General features: G+C 40.4%; 1 protein-coding gene and 1 pseudogene across 4 annotated transcripts in view; both read left to right on the top strand.

Moving 5' to 3' along the window:
- BICC1 (BicC family RNA binding protein 1) overlaps positions 1 to 14,174 on the top strand; it is a 301,081-nt gene that overhangs the window by 145,320 nt on the left and 141,587 nt on the right. The gene's annotated exons all lie outside the window — the stretch shown is intronic.
- On the top strand, positions 976 to 2,159 carry LOC137767630 (5-hydroxytryptamine receptor 3C pseudogene; annotated as a pseudogene).

Below are 14,174 nucleotides of genomic sequence, written 5' to 3'. Positions count from 1 at the left end.
TGTTTTTCCAGATGAATTTACAGCGCTCTGAGTCTCACCTTTAGGTCTGACCCCCGTCGCAAACAATCTTGACATTTTCCTTTAGCACAACAGCCTGTACCCCAGTAGCCACATTTGAGCTTTACATGACTTCATTTGCCCTTTTAATGAACACGCATTCCAAGCATTGCATCAGTTTAAATGGCTGGCGTGTGTAACTCGACATTCTCTTGTTTGGGAAAACTCAGTTTTATTGATGACATTGAGTCCTGGTGTTTGTTTACCCCATTTATTGAAAGCACTTTGCTTTGGGCCAGTTTCAGTATGCAAACCAGGACCCATCAACTTGTAAAATAAGATTTCTCTTCCCTCTCTAAAACTGGGGGGTGTAACTAGTTCAGTATTTTTCCTGATGAGACCAGAGAAGAATTTACAAACTGAGGACTTGGGACCAGCCTTGTGGTCACTTAGCTATTTCTTTTTCCTTTACTTTAACAATGGGGCTCTAAGAAGAGATAGTGGCTAGATGTTTTCTTGAGGGATTAATAAACCTTTCTTTCGGAGTTTAAAAGGATTATCAAAAGTTTTGTACAGGAAAGGTCCAAGCTGATAGCATGTACAGTAAGGAAAGCTACTTGTCTTATAATATTCCCCAGACTATATGTTAAAAACTTCACTGCTGAAAATGAGCAATAAATTATAGTTTCCCAAGCAGTGAGTATGTAATTAAAATACTTATGCTACTAAATGAAAACTCTTTTCATATATAGTATTGACAGTAGTGCTTGCCACATAAGAAGCTTTCTGTAAGGATTGGTTGAATAAATGAATGAGAGTTGATATTGAGTGTTTTAATTTGTTGTTGGTTTTGAAAATACAGTTTGATTAAAAGTTTTAATTAAAAGGATAATTTGAGCTAGGGCTCAAGGTGTGGCCTGTGGTCTGTTAAAGTCAACATCATCACTAAGTCTCCAGAGAAGAGCCTAGGAGAGGAAGATGGAAAGAGGTTGGCTCCACGGGAAGGATTTTTCCTCTGCCTCCTTCTCTACCTGCTGCTTCAAGAAAAAGGAAACACTTTGACTGTCAGTCAGTCACTCAGGCTCTGACCAGCATGGTGTAGATCCTGTTGTTTGACAGAAAGGCTTCCATCCGGTCATCAGCTACAGCATCCCACTCGTGTCAACATCTCCTTCACCCTGTCCACCATCCTGGAAGTGGATGCACAGCTTCAATGGATGACGTTGTTCCTGTGACTAAATATGATCTCATACAATCCATTCATCAGGTGGAACCCAGAGGAATATGAGGGCATCAGGAAGCTCAGCATGGCAACTGAGAGCCTGTGGCTTCTAGATACCTTTGTTGAGGAGTTCATGGGTGTGGATCAGGTACCTACAGGTCTCATGGTTTATGTCAACGGTGAAGGTCCATCAAATACGAGAAGCCACTGTGAGAGGTCCCCATCTGTAACCTGGACATCTTCTGTTTCCCCTTTGATGAACAGAACTTCACACTCCTCTTCGGCCCTTTCATCTGAACAGGTGGCCATCAGGCACAGGTCCAGCCTCTGCATGATGAACCTTCTGGCGCCTGGTGGTTTTCTGTTTGTCATCAGTGCCTTCAGCTTCCTCCTGTTGGCAGAAAGATGATGACACTTCTCCTGGGCTACACCACCTTTCTGCTCACGATGTATGACTTATTCCTGGCCACTGGCACCCCCTCATCCATGTCTGATTTGTCCTGTCTATCATCTCAGCTTGCCAGAGACCATGTTCATCACCTACTTGCTGTACCTGGCCCCCACCCATGCCTCGGTAGCTCTATTTTCTGCTTCTGCACTGCACCAGCCCAAGAAAATGCTGCCCTATTGCACCCCAGAAAGGAAATAAGGGTCTAGGTCTCACCCCCGCTCGCCTGCCTGGCCTGAAGGAGCCAGTGGAGTTGGTAGGGAAGGTGCCAGGTACCGGAGAGGCAGAGTTAAGTGGATGCCCTGCATCAACAAGGGCCAGTAGAAATGTGAGACCCAGAAGCAGCACTTGGTGGGCTTGTGGGTGCTGTTGAGCCACATGACGGGTACCCTTCTCTTTCACCTCTCCCTGCTCTTCTCGGCCTCTTGCATCATCATGGTCATTGTCTTCTGGAACACCTCAGCAGGTGTCCACGTGCCAGCCCTAGTCTAGAGCTTCTCTTGCCTCTGGAAACTGGTCAGGCGCTCATGCCTGTCCAGATCCCAGCCCCCAGCCCTGGCAGCCACCTTGTTTTTAACCCAGGCCTTCTATGCGGTTTCAGACCAGGCCTGGATCGTCCTCTGCACTCTCCAGAAGTCACGTCTTTGCCCCTGCATGCCATCGGCTCCCCTCAGCCAGCCCTGGAGCTCTGTCTGGCTCCTCAGGAATCAAGTTCCTGGACTTCTTTTGTTGAATCATCTCCCGTCAACCCTTTTGCAGGGGGGAAAAAAAGGGGACGATTTGACTTTTTTTTTTTTTTTTGAAGGTATATTTTTAGTAAAATTTAACTAAGCCTTTAATAATTTTATAGTTACTACTTTTTGCAAAGAATGACCTAGGAATTTTCCTTAAGTAAAACACTTGTGTTTGGTAGTGGAAATTAAGGATATAAGCAGTATTCCTAGGGAAACAGTAAAAAAAAAAACATTAATGAGTAACACAGTTGTGACATTTGGTATGCCAGTGTTAGTTACCTACTTCTTAAATAGGTCCTAAAGACCTACCAATGTATGAAAATAAGAAAACAGTATGCAGGAACTTCCTTGGTGGCACAGTGGTTGGGAATCTGCCTGCCAGTGCAGGGGACATGGGCTCGAGCCCTGGTCCGGGAAGATCCCACATGCTGCAGAACAACTAAGCCCCTGTGCCACAACTTTTGAGCCTGCGCTCCGGAGCCCACGAGCCACAACTACTGAGCCCGCGTGCCACAACTGCTGAAGACCGCGTGCCTAGAGCCCGTGTTCCGCAACAGAAGCCACTGCAGTGAGAAGCCCGCGCACTGCAACAAAGAGTAGCCCCCGCTCGCCGAGACTAGAGAAAGCCTGTGCAGCAACAAAGACCCAGCACAGCCAAAAATTAAAAAAAAAAAAAAAAAAAAGGAAGAAAATAGTATCCATTAAAATGTTACATAATTCAGAATGACCATTATTTTCCCTGTATTAGCTGGAACTTTCCCAGTTTTTTTCTTGAATTATCATGGTTTCATTGCTTAAAATGCATTACAGTAGTTCTGCTTAACCCTTTTTCTGCGAAGTCCATATTTTGGGCCCTTGATAATGATTTCATATGGCATAAAATATTAATTTTCTTGATGATTGAATTGGTTACAAATTCCTTAGTAGTCAACATTCATGGATTCACAATAAAAGTGAAGATGTGAAGGAAAGTAAGGAAGAGTACATTTGTCTATATTATTGTAAAATTTTAGTTAATGCTTTTATAGAAATGCATTGTTTGGTCACTTAAGGCTTTTCTACCGTTTTATTATAAAAGTACAAAAATGTTGAAAGGATTATGCAGGGAATACCATATACCCACTACTTACATTCTACAGTTTTTAAATATTTGCTTCATCACACAAGGATCATCTATCCATCCTTCTGTTTATTCATGAATCCATCTTTTTGCTGCATTTCAGACTGATATGCAGACAGCACATGCATACCAATAGCTGGCATTCAGTATTTGTTCATGGTGTTTTGTTGCTTTTAAATTTAAAATAAATGTAGCATTCACTGTGTTTTGACAGATGTATAATATAAATCCGTGTAACCCAAACTCTTATGAAGATATAAACCGTGACTTGAAAAAGTTTCCTCCTACCCCTTCCCCTCAGCCCAGTTGAATATCACACCCCAGCCGGTCTGGAAACCACTCTTCTGATTTTTTTTTTAAATCAAAGATTAGTATTTTTTGTTCTAGAACATATCTTGAAACATATAGTATGTACTCTGTGGTATAAGACTTCTTTCACTTAGCATAATGTTTTGGGGTTTCATCTGTATTGTTATGTATATCAGTAATTCATTCCTTTTTATTAATAAGTTGTATTACATCGTATGAAACCCACCAAGGTTTATCTATTTCCTGACTGTTTCCCATTTTTGGCTATTATGAGTAAAGCTGCTGAGAACAAGCCATTTACTTGCTGGGTATTTCCATCTGATTAACTCAGGAGCTTAAAAGTTAGTGTATTCAAAATTGAGGCTACCCAACTGTGTCTTCTCCCCAAGTCCCTGTGTCAGTGAATGGCACCACCCTTCAAAGTGCTGTCCAAGTCATAACCTTGACTGCTTCGTGTCCCTGAGCTCTCACACGTCATCATATACAAAGTCCTGCCAGTACTGTCTTCTTCACATTTACTCACTTTGCCATAGTGCTGAATCACGATCCTGTTGGAAGCCGTCACCATTTTCACCTGGATTGCCAAAGTAACCTAACTAGTTTTCTTGCCACCTCTCTTGGCTCTCCCTCTATTACTTTCTCCAAACTACTGTCAGGGATCTTTGAAAAAGCACACATTAGATCATGTTACTTACCTATTGAAAAATGTCTGGTTGTTTCCCATTGCTCTTAGGATAAAAAAAGTAAAATCCTTACCATAGTTGGCAAGGCTCTGCAGGATTTGACTCTTGTCTCTTCGCTGGTTCTCACCTTTCTAACCACACTGGGTTTGCACGTTGCACATGCTTCGCGCCTTAGGCTGTATCCTCCTCTGTCTTGGCTCAGTCTCTCTAATCGGATCATTCCCATTGACCCACAGTTCTGTTCTGGTGTCTCCCATTTTAAAGACAGACAAAAACTGCCTGTATCAGTTGGGGTTAGAATTGTCTGTGGCGGCAGAAAATCAAAGCAAAGCAAAATGATGATCGTTTTTAAAATAAGTTGGAGGATTACGTCTCCTGGAAGAATTGTGTAGCAGGACAGTGCAGGTCTGGGGTGGTGCCAGCGCTCCCCCAAGACCTCAGTAAACCAAATCGATTCTCCCTGTACAGTTTCCCACTCCTAGGTAATGGTCTTTTTATCTTCATAATCCAAGTTGGAACTTCAGAAATCACAGTCCAATCAGCAGAATGGAAGAAAGGACAAAAGACGTCCACTCATTGGATGATGAGCTTTCTCAGAATCTGCTAACATGTCCCTGGGCAGAACTGAGTTACCTGGCCACACCTATTTTTCAAGGAAGGCCCCTAAAAATCGGAGGTTCTGATTTGGGGAAAGTGGACAACTGGGGTAGGTATTTGCCGTTGCCATACCTCCCTAGACCCCCACATTCCTCTCCAGCCACTGTCGTGTTTTTCTGCTGCTTTTTAGAAACAAAACTTGAAAGAGTTGTCTATTAATGATATTCTACTTCTTCAAAGCCCCTTCTCTTCTCAACTCACCCCAGCTCCTGTGCTCACCCTAGTTGGTTGTGTCAAGGTTACCTGTGATCTCGGTGTTTCAAGAATATAAGGAATACTTACAAGTCTTATCTGATGTCATTTCTCAGTAGCTTTCAGTTCTTTTTCCCTTGAAGGACTTTCCCTGTATGTGGATCAGTCTTGAGCTTTTCATTCATCTTCTGTGACTTCATCGTCTGCCATCCTTCTGGAAACTCATTATCCTCTTATTTTTTCAGCATCTCCTATTCTACCCAATGCGTGAATGCTGGAATTTCTCAAGGTTTAGTTTTTCTGTTTTTTTTGTTTTTTAATTGTAGTAATAGATACAAAGCATAAAATTTACCATAAAAATTTCACCAGTTTTAAGTGGCATTAAGTATAGTCACATCGTTGTGCAACCATCGGTCACTATCCACATGTAGCACTTTTTCAGCTTCCCAAAGTGAAACTCTGTAACCATTAAACAATAACTAGCCATTTTCCCCACCCCCAGTTCCTTACAACTACCTTTCTACTTTGTCCCTTTGAATTCTCAAGGCTGGTTTTGCATCTAAATTGGGAGCACCTTGGGAATTCCCCGGCAGTCCAGTGGTTAGGGCTCCACGCTCTCACTGCTGAGTGCCTAGGTTCAGTCCCTGGTTGGGGAACTAAGATCCCATCCCACAGGCCGAGTGGCATGGCCAAAAATATATATATATATAATAATAAATAAAAATAAATTGGGAGCACCTTTATCTCTCCTTTGTGTCCTTCCTATGTGAGACCCTCAGTGTCCATGACCTTAAGTATCGTCTGTAGAATTCCAAATTTATATTTTTGATCAGGTTTTTTCCCTTCAATCACTAGATTCTTAAAACTTTAGCTTGATATTTCCACTTGGATGGAAATCCACTTCAACAGCTCATAGACTTTAAAAAATATATAACTTATCTAAAACTTTTATTTTCTCAGTCTCATTTGTTCTTCTCCTTTCTTCCAAGGTCAGCCATCCAGTTATTTAAACCAGAGACATGCCTGATAACTTAATAACTTCCTTTCCCTCCCCCCACAACCCCAATCAAACCAGTCAGTAGGCTTCTGAGTTCTACCCTCAGTACATGTTGATTTGATTCACTTTTCTTCGTTCTACCTTCCTAACCATCACCACGCTCCCATCATCTGTTGCCTGACAACTGCAGTGTCCTCCTAACTCATCTCTCTCCTCCCGGTCCTGATCCCTTCAATGTGTTCTTTTAAACACAAATAGAGTCATGTTCCTCCAAGTCTTAAAACCCTTCACTGCCTTCCTAGTGCTCTTAGAATAAGATCTAAACTCCTTACCATGGCTTTCCGGGCTTTGATGAGTTGGCCCTTACTGTCCTCTCCACCTCACGTGTTGCCACTTTCTCCTTCCAGTCTGGTCTTCTTTCAGTTCCTTTAACACCGAGTTCCCTCCTGCTTCAGGGCTTTTGGGCTGTACGGTACTCCCCTCCTGCAATGTTCTGTATGTATTCTTGACATCCTTCAGCACTTGGCTTAAATGACCCTTTAGAGACCCAGAGAGATTGCCCCAGCCAGTGTTAAGTAGAAACCCTCTTATTGTTCTGATTCAGACCATCCTGTTCTTTTTTTAACCCCTCCCCCATGTTAAACAATGATTTCTTCCCCTTCTTTCTTCATTTCCCCCAGTAGGTTTACTTTATTATTATTTAAAAAAATTTGTTCCTTTTCCCCAGTAGATTGTAAATGTTATCAGGGACTGTTTAAATTCTATTCCCTATGACGTAGACCTAATGTTTAACACAATGACTGACACGTATTTGGCAGGCAGTACATATTTGTAAATGAATGAAAGTCGATCCCTCTCCTTGGCATGGTTTGGTTTGTGTTACCACGCTTCATACTGTGGCTCACTTTTTTGAAGGTTGCCTTCCCTGATTAACAGACTACATGGCATCTCTCTATCAGATGGTATCACTGCAACTTTTAAGTTTCATTCTTGAAAATTCTTAAGCTTTCTAATTATACATCGGGCAGGGTTGTTTGCTTGTTTGTTTCCCTGACTGTACTGTCAGCCTCATGAGAGCAGTGGCCGTGGCTGTTTTCGTCAATCATTGTTTCCCATCAGATGAGCGTCTTGCTCCACACTCATCTTGTTTCGTAAATGAGCTCATAGTGGCGAAAATATACCTCACCGACTGGTTGACATTTCATGCTATGATAGTTGTATACCATTTTATCAGATGTGACTAGGTGCTGGAGATTGAGGATGTATGGAGAGAATCTTAATTTCTTGAAACCAGAATTTGGAGAGTTGAGTGATTTTAAATTGGATTCTCCTTAGATGTTAAGAACCTAAAAATTTGCAGGAGAAAAACTGTTTTGAAACTTTCATCCTGAGCATCACATGAAGACCTCTGAAATATTGCCAAGTGCAATTCTGCACTGTTGAGGATTAATGAAATCCTGGTCCATCTGCATGTTTGTCTTTCCAAGTCTCCCTTGTGACATCATTAGTGAGCTTAAGCCTCCAGAGAAGCTTCTTTGGAAATTTTCATAATCAGTTAAATTCATTTTTGAAGTGTGTAAATTCTTTGAATGTTACTCATAACTTTTTATGGGCACCACACGTTTTCCTATATCGGAAAGATTTAAAATTACTTTTGCAGAAAAATACAGTTGGAGTACAGTAGATATTGTCTACCATGCCATATAAATTCAGTGGGGTAACACTTTCTTTTTCTGGCATGTTCTTGGAAGGAATGATTTCCAACATTAATTCAGGGAAGTCTAGTGGTTTTAAAAATCCTACCACGTGCAAGGGGATTTGCCTATCACCTTGTGTTAATTGGCCTCAGTTTCCCAACAGCTTTTAGCCCTAGGCCTCTCCACCGTATACCCTCAACCAAAAGTCAGGTGCTGGGCTATAAAGCTGTCTGTTCATTCCTTCTTCCTAAGGTCAAAGCCTAGCTAGTTATAAAATGCCTGGGGCACCAGCTTTTCTGATTCTGGTAGAAGTACTGTTTACTCACTCTGAGTTATTACCACAGTCCTGATATTTTTACTTGAACCCATTTCAGGTAAACAGAAGACGAATGGATCACTTGCTGGTTATATTTGGCATACAGCGTGTTTAGTTTAGGCCATATCATATTCATTCAGACAGTGATTTTGATATAAATGATGTGTCTGCCAACATTTTAAAATTAAGGGGATTTTAACATAACCAATCTGTTTTGGTAGCTTTTCTTGAAAAATCTGGAAGGCTGGCTGTTTTGGGCCGGCTCCTGCATATGCTAGTTGGAGCTGGTGATACCAAGCAACCACCTTGGGCAGGACAGGTGGTCTCCTGTTTGGTACACCCTCTGTCACTCCCTGTTGTTTCCCTGACACTGAGGTCAAGTGTCAGTTACCATTTATCCTTGTTGTACTATTGGTTTTCTCATGGTACAATAAAATAATTCTGGTACCCCTGTCTGTCAAGTCTAGGGGAAATGTGAGTGAGGGGGCAGACAGTGAATTCCAAGAAAATGAGAGAAGGTATATTTCTTTGGGGAAATGAATAACTTTTATTTGTCTAGTTTTTTCTTTTGTGGAATGTGTATTTGAATTAGAAGCATGCACTATGCCCCTTCATTGTTAACAGTTCCTTTCCTGGCTCCTATAGACATATGAATCAGGGACTCTTGATTAGATGTATGATCCTATAAAAAGAAAGTGACTCCACCTTTGGGTCCCTCAGGGGACAGTATATTGATCTCCTTGAAGCTTACGACTCTCTTGGAATGAAATTCCCAGGTATCCTGTCTGTGACTTGTCAAGAGGGTAGCTGTTTCTGGCTTTCCCAATAATTAGGCCTTATAGGACCTGGCAAGTTCAGTATAAGTAAAACAAACTTTGCTGTAAGGATTGTATATTATAAAAAGGAGATTGAACCATTTTTAAAAATAGTAATGTCACATAACTGGCTTAAGAGAGACAATATAGCAGCTCTGAGGAGGGAAAGATTACCTCTGATTGAGGGGATCTTGAAGTTGCTTTTATGTTTCGCCTTGAACAACGCGTAGAAAATCAGCAGCAGGAGACAATGAAACCGTAGAACAGTTTGAATCAAGGAAAAAAATTGTAGGGATCAGGTGTGGATAGGACAGTGGCTAGAGGTGTTGATGAAAGTAGAGGAAACGGAGGAAAAGCAAAACCAAAAAGGTGGGTTGAGGCCTGGTTATGGACAGTCTTAAATGCTAGGCCAAGAAGTTTGCGCCTAACTTAAGGGATAATGAATAAGCACTGGCTGACTTTTGAATTAGGGGAGGGGCTTATCAGAGCCTATGACTTGAAGGGGGAAAAGCCGGAAGTGCTGCCACCAGTGGTGAAACCCAACGTGGAAGTGTTCACGAGGGGCGATGATCTGGATGGAAACTTGTCTTAGATTGGGCACAGATTTGGAGAGAGAATCACTAGGTCTGTGCAGCTTCTTGGTTATGGTAGTGTGGGGGGATGGGCAGTGGGGAGGGAGGAGCTGGAGGGGAGGGGAGGGGATAAGGTTTTGAACAGACAGAGTCGAGTATGGATGTCCGAAGGAGGACCTGGTTTGGAAGGTGTATCCGATAGGATGCTTTCAGTTTCAAGTAACAGGTTGGCTCCGACAACATGGACATGCGTGGGCTTACGTTACTGAAGAGTGCAGAGGTAAGTGGGCTTCAGGAATGGTTGATCAAGAAGCTTCATGATGTCATCCAAAGCTCAGATGTTCCCTGACTCTCAGCTCTGCCTTCCACATGGATGGCTTTATGCAGAAGCTGATCCTCCTCATGGTCACGGGTGGCAGCCTGTAGGAGTCGGGCTCCATTTGTCTTTGTTCACATCTAGTGGGATAGAGAAAACCTTTTCAGAAATTCTCTTACAAAAGCCTGAAAGCTTCATTCTCAAAAGCTTCCATTAGACCACTTCCTCCCACTTGTCTTTGGCCCAGATTAGATTACATGACTGACTATTCTTTTTATTAATTGGGGTATAAAATTTAATATCCTAACCTTTTTTTGAGGTAACATTGGTGTATAACTTTATGTAAGTTTCATGTGTACAACATTACGTTTTGACTTCTGTGTATGCTACAGCATGCTCACCATCAAAAGTTTAAATTTTCTGTCCCTGTACAGTTGACCCACTGTAGCCATTTTGCCATTCCCCCCGCCCCCTTCTGCTCTGGTAAGCGCTAACCTATTCTTTGTATCTGTGTGGTTTTTTGGTTTAGATTGGTTTGTTTATTTTGTTTTTGTTCTTTTATGGTCCATATGTAAGTGAAATCTTACGGTATTTGTCTTTTTCTGTCTGACTTATTTCACTTAGGATAATACCCTCAAGCTCCATCCATGTTGTCGGAGATAACTACGTTTTCTTTTTTTCTGGCTGAGTAGTATTCCATTGCATATAAATACCACATCTTCTTTATCCATTCTTCTGTCCATGGGCACTTAGGTTGTCTCTATATCTTGGTTATTGTAAATAATGCTACCATGAACATAGGGGTGAATTTACCTTTTTGAATTAGTGTTTCATATTCTTTGGATAAATACCTAGAAGTGGAAAAGCTGGGTCATATGGTAGTTCTATTCTTAAATTTTTGAGTAATCTCTGTATTGTTCTCCATAGTGGCTGCTACCAATTTACATTCCGCCACCAGAGTGTGAGGGTTCCCTTTCTCCACATCTTCTCCAACACTTGCTATTTCTTGCCATTTTGATGCTATCCATTCTAATGGGCATGAGGTGATATATCATTGTGGTTTTGATTTGCATTTTCCTAATAATTAGTGATGTTGAACATCTTTTCGTGTGCCTGTTGGCCGTCTGTATATTGTCTTTGGAAAAATGTCTATTCAAATCCTCTGCCCATTTTTCAATCTGGTTTTTTTGTTGTTGTTGTCGAATTGTGTGAGTTCTTTATATATTTTGGATATTAACCCCGTATTGAGGATATGATTTGCAAATATTTTCTTCCATTTGGTAGGTCATCTTCTCATTTTTTGGTGGTTTCCTTTGTTGTGTAGAAGCTTTTTGATGTAGTCTCATTTGTTTATTTTTGCTTTGTTTCCCTTGCCTGAGGAGACATACTAACGAAGATATTCCTAACACTGATGTCAAACAGCATACTGCCTATGTTTTTTTTTTTTTAAGCATTATTCATTTTAATTAATTAATTAATTTATTTTTGGCTGTGTTGGGTTTTCGTCTCTGTGCGAGGGCTTTCTCCAGTTGTGGCAAGCGGGGGCCACTCCTCATCGCGGTGCGCGGGCCTCTCACTATCGTGGCCTCTCTTGTTGTGGAGCACAGGCTCCAGACGCGCAGGCTCAGTAGTTGTGGCTCACGGGCCTAGTTGCTCCGTGGCATGTGGGATCCTCCCAGACCAGGGCTCGAACCCGTGTCCCCTGCATTGGCAGGCAGACTCTCAACCACTGCGCCACCAGGGAAGCCCACCTATGTTTTCTTATAGGATTTTTATGGTTTCAGGTGTTACATTCAAGTTTTTAATCCATTTTGAGTTAATTTTTGTGTATGTGTAAGTTAGGTCTGGTTTCATTCTTCTGCATGTAGCTGCCCAGTTTCTCCAACACCATTTATTGAAGAGGCTCTCCTTTCTCCATTGTATGTTCTTTGCTCCTTTGTCATAAATTTATTGTCAATATATGTGTGGGTTTATTTCTGGGCTCCCAGTTCTTGCTTGATCTGTGTGTTTGTTTTTCCACCAATACCATGGTGTTTTGATTACTATGGCTTTGTGATAGTATAATTTGAAATCAGGGAGTGTGCTACCTCCAACTTTGTTCTGTTTTCTCAGAATTGCTTTGGCAATTTGGGGTTTTCTGTGGCTCCATAAAAATTTTAGGATTGTTTGTCTTAGACGCGTGAAAAATGTTGAGATTGCGTTGAGTCTGTAGATTATACTTTGGGTAATATAGACATTTTAACAATGTTAATTTTTCCAATCCAGTGAGCATGGACTATCTTTCCATTTCCTTGTATTGTCTTCAATTTCTTTCAACAATGTCTTACAGTTTTCAGTGTACAGGTCTTTCACCTCCTTGGTTAAATTTATTCTGAGGTATTTTATTCTTTTTGTTGTGATTGTAAATGGGATTGTTTTCTCAATTTGTCTTTCTCCTAGTTCATTGTTAATATACAGAAATGCAACAGATTTTTGTATATTGATTTTGTACCCAGCAACTTTACTGTATTTGTGTATTGTTTCTAGTAGTTTTTTTGTAGAGTCTTTATGGTTTTCTATGTATAAAATCTTGTCATCCACAAATAGTGCCAGTTTTACTTCTTCCTTTTCAATTTAAATGCCTTTTATTTCTTTTTATTGCCTAATTGCTCTGGCTAGGACTTCCAATACATTGCTGAGTAAGAGTGACGAGAGTGGGCATCTGTGTCTTGTTCTTGATATAACTTTTAGTTTTTCACCAGTGAGTTTGATGTTAGCTGTAGGTTTGGCATATATGGCATATATACATGTTGAGATATGTGCCTTTTATACCCATTTTATTGAGTTTTTTAAACGTAAATGGGTATTGAATCTTGTTGAGTGCTTTATATGCATGTATTTGGATGATCATATTATTTTTATCCTTTATTTTGTTAATGTGGTATATCATGTTGAATGATTTGCAGATGCTGAAACATCCTTGCATCACTGGAGTAAATCCCACTTGATCATCATGTATGATCCTTTTAATGTATTGTTGTATTTGGTTTGTTGTCATTTTGTTGAGGATTTTTACATCTATATTCATCAGAGATATTGATTGGCCTCTAATTTTCTTTTTTGTGTGTTGTCTTTGTCTGCTTTTGGCATCATGTAAAATGAGTTAGGAAGCATTCCCTTCTCTTCAATTTTTTGGAAGAGTTTGAGAAGGACAGGTATTAAATCCTGTATGAATGTTTGATAGCATTCACCTGTGAAGCTGTCTGGTCCTGGACTTTTGTTTTTGGGGAGGTTTTTGATTACTGTTTTAATCTCCTTACTGGTGATTGGTTTATTCAGATTTTCCTTTCCTTCATGATTTGGTCTTGGAAGGTGGTATGGTTCTAAGAATTTATCCATTTCTTCTAGGTTGTCCAGTTTGTTGGCATATAGCTGTTCATAGTATTCTCTTATAATCCTTTGTCTTTATGGGGTATCTGTTGTAATTTCTCCTCCTTTGTTTCTGATTTTCTTTATCAGAGTCTCTTTTTTCCTTAGTGTAGCTAAAGGTTCGTTAATTTTGTTTATCTTTTCAGAGAACCAGCTTTTAGTTTCATTGATCTTTTCTGTTGTCTTTTTAGTCTCTATTTCATTTATTTCTTCTCTGATATTTATTATTTCTATCCTTCTACTAATTCTGGGCTTTGTTTTTTTCTAGTTCTTTCAGGTGTAAGATTAGATTGTTTATTTGTGATATTTTTGTTTGTTTTTTTGAGGTGGGCCTGTATTGCAGTAAACTTTTTTCTTGCTTCCTCTTTTGCTGCATCCCATAGATTTTGGTATTTTCATTTGCCTTCAGGCATTTTTTGATTTTTCCTTTGGTTTCTTAATTGGCCCAATATTTGTTAGTAGCATATTGTTTAGTCTCCACACATTTGTGATTTTTCTAGGTTTCTTCTTATAGTTGATTTCTAGTTTCATACCACTGTGACCAGAAAAGATGCTTGATATGATTTCAGTCTTCTAAATTTATTAAGAATTGTTTTGTGTCCCAACATATGGTCTATCCTTGAGAATATGCACTTGAGAAGAATGTATTCTGCTGCATTTGGATGGACTATTCTGTTTAAATCTGTTAAGT

The sequence above is a fragment of the Eschrichtius robustus genome, chromosome 7, assembly GCF_028021215.1.
Source record: "Eschrichtius robustus isolate mEscRob2 chromosome 7, mEscRob2.pri, whole genome shotgun sequence".
Classification (NCBI taxonomy): Eukaryota; Metazoa; Chordata; class Mammalia; order Artiodactyla; family Eschrichtiidae; genus Eschrichtius; species Eschrichtius robustus.
This window is presented reverse-complemented; position numbering and strand designations above follow the sequence as displayed.